The 9,963-nt window shown below is 43.8% G+C and overlaps 1 protein-coding gene across 19 annotated transcripts in view; it reads left to right on the top strand.

The window, feature by feature from the left end:
• The first annotated feature begins 1,256 nt into the window (after positions 1 to 1,256).
• LOC111597452 (potassium voltage-gated channel protein Shab) overlaps positions 1,257 to 9,963 on the top strand; it is a 58,450-nt gene continuing 49,743 nt past the window's right edge. For all 19 annotated transcript variants that reach the window (XM_030226082.1, XM_030226071.1, XM_030226068.1 and 16 more), the window contains exon 1: positions 1,257 to 1,560. The gene's annotated coding sequence lies outside the window, so the exon portion shown is untranslated. The remainder of the gene's footprint in view (positions 1,561 to 9,963) is intronic.

Here is a 9,963-nt window from a genome sequence, read left to right as displayed (position 1 = left end):
CTCGACATTGATCTATCAACTGTTTCTTTAGCGCTACGCCAACAATTATTTATGTTTTGCTTAATTTAAGCACACTGCGAACAGCGAACTGCTAACTGTAGAGAAATCGCGCGAGAAACGCGTGTAAAACGTGCGCGTTTCGTTAGCGGTAAAGAGTGAGTGAGATAGCTGTCTGCTAGTCTTTTTGGTTGTGTTATCTGCTGGGAGCAGCTGTGCATGTCAAAAGCTAATTGCTATGTAATGCACTCAGCTCGTTTGAGTTCAAAAACTTTTTTCAATTAATGAAATGAAACTAATAATGTCATTACAAAATAATGAATATTTAAATCAAAATAACTAGTTGATAAATTCTTAATAAATAAAAAACACATAAATATTTAAATTGATGGCAGACAGACATTGTTGTTTGTCAGTTGACCTGAAAAAACTTCTCAACAGCTAGAATACGAAATTATAGTTAGCCGGCCATGAAATGGTTGAAAAGAGATAGATAGCATTGAGGATTGGAGTCTTGGTTGTTAGCCCTAAAGCCAATATGTTGCCAATTGGTAATTTGTATTCATTGACGCGCAAAGCCGAAAAGTTTTCTTGCTGAAAAAAGCCAAACACACACACACACATACAGATACACGCGTTAAATAAGCGATAAAAGCTAAATAAAAGACAGCAAATCCATATGTTTTAAATTTATGCATAATGAACTGTCACGTGCCCTAACTAAGTGACCATAAATAATAAAGTCCAAAGGAAATGTCCAAAGGAAGATAGAACGAGAAAACTCTGAGCAACTGATAGCGGAGCAAAAACAAAAGCGCGGAGTGAGAGAGACAGAGAGAGATAAAGGAGAGAGAGAGAGAGAGAGAGAGAGAGAGAGAGATAAAACCCAAATGCCGCAAGTTGACAATGAATGAAAACGTTAGCAAAAATAAAGGGAAAATGAGGAAAAGTTAACTAACTAGTAGAACGAAAACAGCGAAAATTAACGCGTTCTATGGGTCTGCGTTGCTTGTGCTTTATCACTCGTCAACAACAACAGAAGCAAAAGTTATGCCAGTGTCCGATAAAGAGAGCGAGAGAGAGAGAGAGCAAGAGCGAGAGAGACGCAGCGAGAGAGAAAGAGCCAGAGAGGCGCGTGTTAAAGAATGCGAGAGACACAGAACGAGCGAGAGCAAGGCGCGTGAAAAAGTTTTTCTATTGTGAAAAACTTGACATGGTCGCCATTGCCAACGCCATCATCAGTTCAGTGGAGTAACGGCCACAGCTGAATACGGACGTGTTGTGACGTAACGCGTTGACGTTGAGTCGCCTTCTGAGTATTGAAAGTTTTCGACTTTGGTCTGTCCGAGTGCGCCCAAGGGCTGACAACAACACAAACTGTACACAACAAGAAGAAGAGGAAGAAGAGCAGAATAGTATATAAAATAAATTCATATAAGAATATAATACGAGTGTGAAAAGTGCATGTAAAAATATGGCCAGCGAATTAATGTAGACGCATCGGTTGTGCTTACCTTGAAAACCGATGCCATTTCCGATGCGCTGCGATACGATTCGATGCGTGTAAGTGCAAGTAAAAGTGCTGCGACAAATTGTGGCAGAAATCAAGCGAAATGCTAAGAAAATTCATGAAAAATCTTCGACAAATGCAAAAAGCAAAGTCAAACGAAAAAATTCATATATACAAATAACAAAAATTAAGCTGAAAAGCGTCAAATAAATCAAGTGACACTACACAAAAACAAAAAAAGGCCCAAACCATTCACACAGACACACACACACACACGGCTTGTGGCAAATTTCTAGTGACGCGTTTAAAGTGCAGAAAATAGCGGCCGCCACACAGCAGCCAAAGTCAATCCATTGATTTTTCTTGAGAAGAGATGAAAGGGCAGATGCCTTTTTGCCTGGCAAAAGGACACTATAATCCTGAAGTGGGCTGCGTGTGGTCTAATCCTAAGTGGCGCATGGGGTCCGCAGTCAAATGTCCACACATTAATAATACCCACCGCATTCGCATACCACTTTCTCCGACTCCCTTTCGTCCCCTTTCCACCACCACCACTTGGAACAGATAAATGGCACAAAAATCGAAAACTAGGCAAACAACACAACAAATTGCCAAACAGCAGCAGCAACATCAGCAATAACAACAATAACAGGCAACACCCAGTAGAGAATCTGGTCCATAGGGCTGGGTTTTTGATTGACAACATTCGGAGGGGTTGTGGGCATGGGGGTCGGGGATTGGCGTCAGTTTGGGGCAGAAAAAACACACGGACCAGACGCAGACGCGGCGTCGCAATAATCATAAAAGCGTTGAGCAGCAGGCGGAAGGATGAGTGGCGCGGGGTCTGCGTGGAGTGTGTGGGCTCTGGATTCATAAATTCATGAGTATGCGTCAAACAAACTGGGTGCGGCGTCGTCTGCTGCGTACAAACCGCTAGCCTTTGAAACTTATTATTAATGCAGCAACAGTAATTAGCTAGCAGTCAGTAGTTGGCAATTAGCCGTTAGTAGCTGCGGCTAGGGCCAACTTGCAGTTGCATTAATTATTCGGCAGGCAACTTCAACTAAAGGCCGCATCGGCAGCCCCAAAGGGTACGCCAATTAGCCGCATAAACTGTTTACAGAATGATAGACACACATATAGATAGGGAGGGAGAGAGAGAGAGAAAGAGCGAAGCGAGCTGTAGCGGAAGATGAAGACGTATTGTCACGTTTTCACTTGACTAAGGTCAAAAGTTTCAACTTCCCACACACCTCGCCTCATTCCCCACGGACGGACGGGCTCTCCATCAGCGTGGTCTGAACTTGATGTTCTCGCGGCTGTCGTCGCCGTCGTCGTCGCCGTCGTCGTCGCTGTCGCCGTTGCTGACGAGGCCTGCGGCAGCTATTTATAACTTTTTTGTGCGCCCGCACAAATAGCATAAGCATGGCCAATAAACGTTCAAAATGTTTTCAAAGGCGGACAAAAAGCTACACAAGAACCACAGGGAATTCAAAAAACATTCTCCACACGAAAGATTCACAGCTAAAATATAACTTTGCAATTGTCTGCGAGCATTAAGTAGCTGAAAGTCGGCAATCAAAGTTGGTATCAAAACTAATTTAACACAGACACAGTATGTTTGTGTGCGTGTGTGTGTGTGTAAGGCTGTAACAGTAAGCCAAGCAGCAACTGTGGTATGCAGACACGCAGCAAAGAGCGCAGGACACGCACAGCACGCATTTAACAGAGAGCCTTTTCGATAGCTTTAGTGAGGGGGTGGACAGAGACAGAGGGAGAGAGAGAGCGAGAGAGCGCGCTCGAATAAGAGAGACCCATAGAGACTTCCAGGCAACAACAGCACCTTAAACGTGCTTCCAAAATAACACATTTCGCATGGTACGTGCTTTGCTCGGCTGTGCTGCTGCCTCGTTCTCGTACAAAGGATTGTACGCAGGCATTGGAAAGGAAGCCTCTCGTTTCGGTTTCCTTTTCCCTTTGCTGTTGTTGTGTGTGTTGCTCGGGTTTCGTTTTCGGGTTTTCGCTTCTTGATGTGAAGTTTCGCCTTGGATGGTTTAGTTCGTGGCTAAACTTTGGAGCGTGTTGTGCTGGAAATTGTTGCAAGCGGAAAGAACCACAGCCGTTAGCATGTAAATGCAAATTGAAACTTAATAATTAAACAATCTATTTAAGAAACAAAAGAAATATTTCAATTCAGAAATCGTGCAGTGCGTTTCATTAAAAGTGGACTTGCTATAACAATACGAAACGAAAGAAAACACCTAAATAACTGTGCGAATGAATATGCTTTTGAAGTAAGGCGTGTACCCAGAACAACATTACAGCCAACAAGCTCGCACACACACACACACACACATAGACACACACGCACGTATACAGACACTCGTATGTGCGTACAGGATGAGGGTAGGCAAGCAAAGCGTAGACAGATAGGCGAACAGCAGTGCAGACAAACGGACGACGCAAATGTGAAGACAAATGTAACGAAATAACCGAGCTGCGACTTCTGTAAATTTCATAGAAACCCGTGACCAGCACGGCGTATACGCATTATCATAAATGACAACCGAATAAGTTTTTATTTGCCTCTGACTCCGAACTTGTTTTTTGCTTTGTTCCCGTTTCTCTTGTGTGTTTTTTCGTTGTTTAATAGAATTTCTAGAAAAAGTTGTGGTTGGGGGCATTTCAATGCAAACTGTTATTTGTGTGTTAGTGTGTGTGTGTGTGCTTGTGTGCAATAGCTGAGCCAAGTAGAGCATACATATATACTATATAAAATATATATTTATATATATCTTTAAATATATATGTAGATGCATACATTTATTTGTTGCCTCTCAGAAAGCGCGTGTGGCTGTGACAAATTTGGTGCCCCTTCGAAGCGGAAAATGTAAGCCGCAGCAGCCTGAGAAGAAACAGCGTCCCAGTGCGTAGGCTTCAAAGCAAGTAAAGCGGAAAGCGGGCGACGTTTTCAACTCTAAAACACTCTCTCTCTATCTCGCTCTCTGCTAACTATAAAGTCTATAACCTAAACCTGCAATCTACACACAGCTCTACATATAACTATGCGTGTACTTCTAGCGAGGTAAGTACAGCGGCTAACTGTGAAATCAGTTACTTGACTTGCAAATTTACATCAGCATATTCGAATATTATTATTTTTTAGTGCACGGGCCTGGGGCACGGGGCGTATGTGTGACTTGGTGAGCAACGAGCATTCGCTATGAAATTATGTTAATTCAATCGATATTTTTACTAATTTAGGCAGCCTGCCACCTGCCACCTGCCACCTGCCACCAGCCTGTAGTCGAGTGCCGCCCATTTATGAGTCAATTAGCGTTGTAATTTGACATGCTACTTTACGTACTTTACTAACTTCACTTTGCTGAACTCAGCTCGGCTCGCCTGGCCTTTGCGGCAGTTGAGGCCCCCGTATCAGAAAATTATGCTGTTTTCGTTTATCGATAACAATTACACTAGTTGAGCAAACACATTTCGAAGTTGTCAAATGGCATTAAGGCTGTTTTGGTATAATATATATAGATAGTTGAAGATATATATTGTGTTGACTGTGAGTACGCTTGATAAGTCAGGAGATAAGCAGGGTGTGTTGTCGCAATTTATGAGTTTTGACAACTTGTGAGTGAGTAAGCGGAGGCGAGACCGTCGATTCCATCAACGTCCAATGTCTCAGCTAGCACGCAGCTCCCAGCTCGCAGGTGACAAAAGACCATAACAACAATGCTGCACGATTGTCAACGAATGGGACAGCAGGAGTGCAAGTCTCTTAATGGCTTTGCCAATTCGATTGCCAGCAGGGGCGTTGAGAGGCGTGCTCGCCAATTTGAGCCAAAAACTGGGATGCTCCCATCCAGTATATAGCATACTCAAGACAGGTGTGGACCCATCAGGTTGACTGAATGCAATGCGAATGAACCAAATCTCAACTGCGCTTAAAGAAATAGTTTCAGAAGTTTCACATTTTACCTTTGCATTAACTTATCCAGAACTGGCATTCGCCTTTCTGACAGGTGCTTATTCAGTTCTTTGGATTGACACATTAGCGTAATGAGCCAATGCAAAAAGCTGAGATTATTTTGTAAGCTCTGCGAGTATGCGGATATTTGTTAAGCGTCACGCGACATTAAACACTAAAACTTTTGCCATTCTCTGCTGGTCGCGCCATTTGCTTGACTTTCATATTGTACATGTATATATATATGTATATATATATTTATAGAAACACTTAGTTGGCCCATTAAAGTTGTTAACTTGAATTGGGGTCAGTGTAAAGTTGATGGCATTTCTAGCAGGTCAATTGACATACTGTGGCAGACAGGCTTAGCTGTAGCTATCCCATCTTCTGAGCATTAGCTATCCCGGATGTCCTTTGCCTGATGACGCGCATACGTTGGCAGCTTTATCTGCCGCCCCTCTGCAGAGCTGCTTTCCTTTGCCTTTTACACTTGGCTGAAGTCAGCGAAGCGCATTTCCATTCATTTTTTGAAGATATAATCAATATTTGGCAACGCGCCGAGTGTGCATATGACAAACAGTCAGCGCGCCTAGAACTACACGATATGCTTTATACCCCATTGCTATATATATGAGAAACATGCCAGTAAATACGTGTGCCTGTCAGGGCATACGGGCTATTGAGTTATATGTGCACCCATTTCCGCCTCAGAGTGCACTCTCAATGATTTGCAACAAAATGCTCTACGTCTTCTTGTTTAGCTTAGTCCTTGTCGCTGTAGCTGCTGCTTGTAGTCATACACGGCATACCCTAGTAAATGTTTCCAGCCTGCATTTGAATAGGCAAAGACTGGGTTGTAACCAGCTTGGAACTATCTATATATAGTTCATGAGGGCTGAGCCGGCGCCTGGTTTAGCAAAAACTTTCATTATCCATCCCAATATCGTAAACCACATTTAACTTACAACTGGGTTAATTGAACAGCTCTTCTAGTCCCCACCTGCCACCTCCCTGCAACTTATTGTGTGTTATATGACAACTCTGAGACGTTTTCCTCAAGGTTGATGTATCTAGAGCTGTAGTCAGCTTAGTATCTTTGCCATCGACTTTGTACTACTTATTTATTGTTGACTTTCATGTTTTGCGCCTTTTCTTTTTATGTTATGTACAAGCGTCAGCGATAAAAATCAATGGCAACGACTCCGAGCAACTACAGAGTTGCGTTTCGTTTCGTTTCGTATTTGATTGGTTTGAGGAAATTTTTGGTTTTTGGCACACATGCCACGTTCTCGTCCCGCGTGGGAGCTCCACACTCAAAGTCCTCGCTACCAAGCCCCTTGGAAAACATGAGCAAACTGCTTTCTGCATTTGCTATTCTGCATTCTGCAGTCTGCAGGTGCATATGCCACACAGACGGAGCCCAAAAAGTATGTAAGATATACGTGGGCGTTGCCGAGGCGGGCTTAAAGCGCGGACAACCGAATTGGGCAAGGCTGGCAGGCAGAAGCCGTCAAAACTTTCCTGCCGTGTGCCCCTTTAGCGCTTGTTTGTCGCCGGCAGGTCACGAAACGGCTGCCAAGAAGGGGCTGCGCGCCACAAATTTCTCTTTCAATTGGGCAATTGGAACGGCAAACCCTGACGTCCGTCCGCTTCAACATGCGACCACTCCTTGCGTCTTGCATATGCCCTGTCACAGACTTCTGGAGCCGCTCTTATTGTCCTTCAGCCTGACGCTGCGTCGTCTCTTTGCCAGCCCTCTGCCGGCTTATGTATTATGAATATCCATGCTTTAAATTCACTCACATATGCATACTGCTATATCTGAGGGAGAGAGAGCATTGATATTTGAATGAATTGAGTGTCAATTGCTCACGCCGTGGCGTTGCCCCTTTGCAGTATAATTTTTCTTTCGCCTTATTATGTCAGAGCGAGCGAGGGCGTAAAATTAATTATATTGTTATCTATTTTTGTGTACGTCACGGCCTAAACGTTCCGTCTCCGGCTGTGTGTATCTGAGTTCCGTTGATTTGGCCACTTTGGCGGAAGCAACTCGTAAGTGCCAGGCGTTTATCCTAAATGGCAGCCAGCAAATTGTGTGGCAACAACAACGGCAGCAGCTACTTGCAGCAAATTCCTCTCCCCGGGCAAGTGTGTGCGGTTGAGTAACTGTAGCACTGCTAGCAGAGCACCACTTCAAACGCAAAACGAGCTACAAAAAATTTAAATGCATTTCGAAAGTTGACAAGCTGCAACCACAACGGCTAGGTAAAAGATGGGCGGGCCAAGGCTATGGTTAGACGGTCAGGTGCCTAGTTTAAATGAGTATAATTTGAGCACGATTACTGAGTGACATGACGAGACGAGATCGCATTATTCTACTATCATTTCTATCCTTTGCGTTTAAGTCTAACTTAGGCTTTAGTTGCATCATATCAATTCCATTGAATCGGCAGCTCAAGCAAACTCTTCCTATCATTATTAATCGAATTTAAAGTTGTCCGCAACTGCCTGCCTTGATCGATATTTCGACGAGAAAGACAAAATAATTTTTAGGAAATTAGCCTTACTTTCACGCAGCACAACTAAATTTATATTAAAGGATCTCAGCATCCGAAAAACTGATTTAACTGAGATATTATGATTTTTATATTTGAGCGTTTAATTGTAGCTTACTTAAATTCTTGAATATCTGTACCCTTAAAAATAATTAATTGCAAACTTGATTGTAGTACATCTGTAAAAAGAACTATGCTCGACTGAATTCAATCTGACGGAGGTCGAGCTCTCATCAACACCATCTGTGACCCCTGAGCTCGGCCAGCTGCAAAGCATTTGCGGTTTTGCGTTGCTTTCTTCGGAACAACACTAATTGCTAGCAGCTTCAAGGCTGCTGCAGCCACCATTAGCGTCATCAGCATTAGGTAGAATAATGATAATGGAACTTCATAATTAAGACAGTGATAATTTCAATTATCTAAGCAACTCTGTGGCAATCGACTCACGACTCTTCCCTCGCTCAACTCTCAGTTCTCAGTTCGCATCGCTCATAACAGGCTGGTATAATTCTTTTTTAATGGCGTTGAAATTCAATTAGAGAAACCCCTTCTTGTCATTGCTGCAAATTATGTGAAAAGTCTGCTCAGGCGTTGCGTTGCGTCGCTGTGGGAGTGGCAGATGGGTATATGCGTATGTTTGCGATATCTTAATAAAGTTAAAAGCGCTGGCGCTTTTGTTGAACTTGTTACTGTCAGTTGCACACGAGTATAAAATGGGCGGGGCCAATGGGAAGCAGGCCCAAGGAGTGGGACAGCTTGTCGCAAAGTTTTGCCAGTACCAGGCGCAAACAGGCAAGCACATCCTTTGTCCTGTCGAGCAAGGAACGAGGGAGTGAGGCCTGTCGTGCTGGCTCAGATCAAAGCTTCTAAGGAAATTGAAAAATAAATTTTTGCACGCGGCGAATAAAATGTAAAACGAGCAAAATACAACACGTGCAAAACGAGCGGCGAGGTCAGAGCCCAAACGATTCTCGTCAGCTTTTAAGTTTCGTGTTAAAACAGTGACTGAGCTCCGCTTCTTGCTGCAAGCGCCGCGCTGCTCAGACTCAGTAATGGCCACCGGGGCTTTATGTCAGTGGCTTTATCTGGCTGTGTCCTTTGTTGCCCCATTTGGCTGCAAGCAGCGGACTCCGCTACGTTGCAAGCGAAGCATGTGGCACTGTTTGTTTATTTATGTCACAGCTGCTGCGCCCGAAAGGATGTGAATAAAATCAGCTATAGGTGGATTTGACTATGAAAACCGAAGAGAACCCAAACAACTTCTGCAGTAGAGCACAGAGGAAATGGACTGCAAGCATAAAGCGAGATCTGTAGCAAACCACACGAACTAAAATATGGCTAAAAGCTTTCAAGGCATTTCTCTGCTCCGTTGGCTGTGTTGTTCACTTTATTATTAATGCATTCCCATGTACTCTGCTCTAGCCATGTGCCCAGGGCTTGACTGTACTTCCTTCTAGGTGGTACGAGACACGTAGACAGCATATGGCTACACTTTACGTGCAGTCCTAAAAGGAAAACAGCCACAGGCTGGCTGCATGTAGTTAAGCGGGATTGTGGATGTGTGTGTGTGTGTGTGTGTGTTGCACCAAGAACAACATGTACTCAGGTGGATGTGAGCCAACACCATATACATTTATATTAAAAATATTTACCTGAGAGCTGACAACGCACGCAGCGGGAGACGGAGTCGGCAGCGAATTGCTCCTGCTGCCCAGTTGATGGCCTGCTGTGCTCTGTGTCGTTAAACGGCCAGCAGCAGCAGCTCCGGCTTTCGAGCAGAACTCTTCAAATAATTAATAAGGATATAACCGTCTCTGAGTCTACAAATTCAATCAGAGATCACAGGAGTCTTCCAATTTGTATGCCTGCATATCCCTAACGCATCAGCTTATGCCTTCCCATTTGCCAGATTGTCTCTTTTCTTA

The sequence above is a fragment of the Drosophila hydei genome, unplaced genomic scaffold, assembly GCF_003285905.1.
Source record: "Drosophila hydei strain 15085-1641.00,03,60 unplaced genomic scaffold, DhydRS2 tig00000001-arrow-pilon, whole genome shotgun sequence".
NCBI classification, from domain to species: Eukaryota; Metazoa; Arthropoda; class Insecta; order Diptera; family Drosophilidae; genus Drosophila; species Drosophila hydei.
Note: the sequence above shows the minus strand (reverse complement) of the source record. Positions and strands in the feature narration are given on the sequence as shown.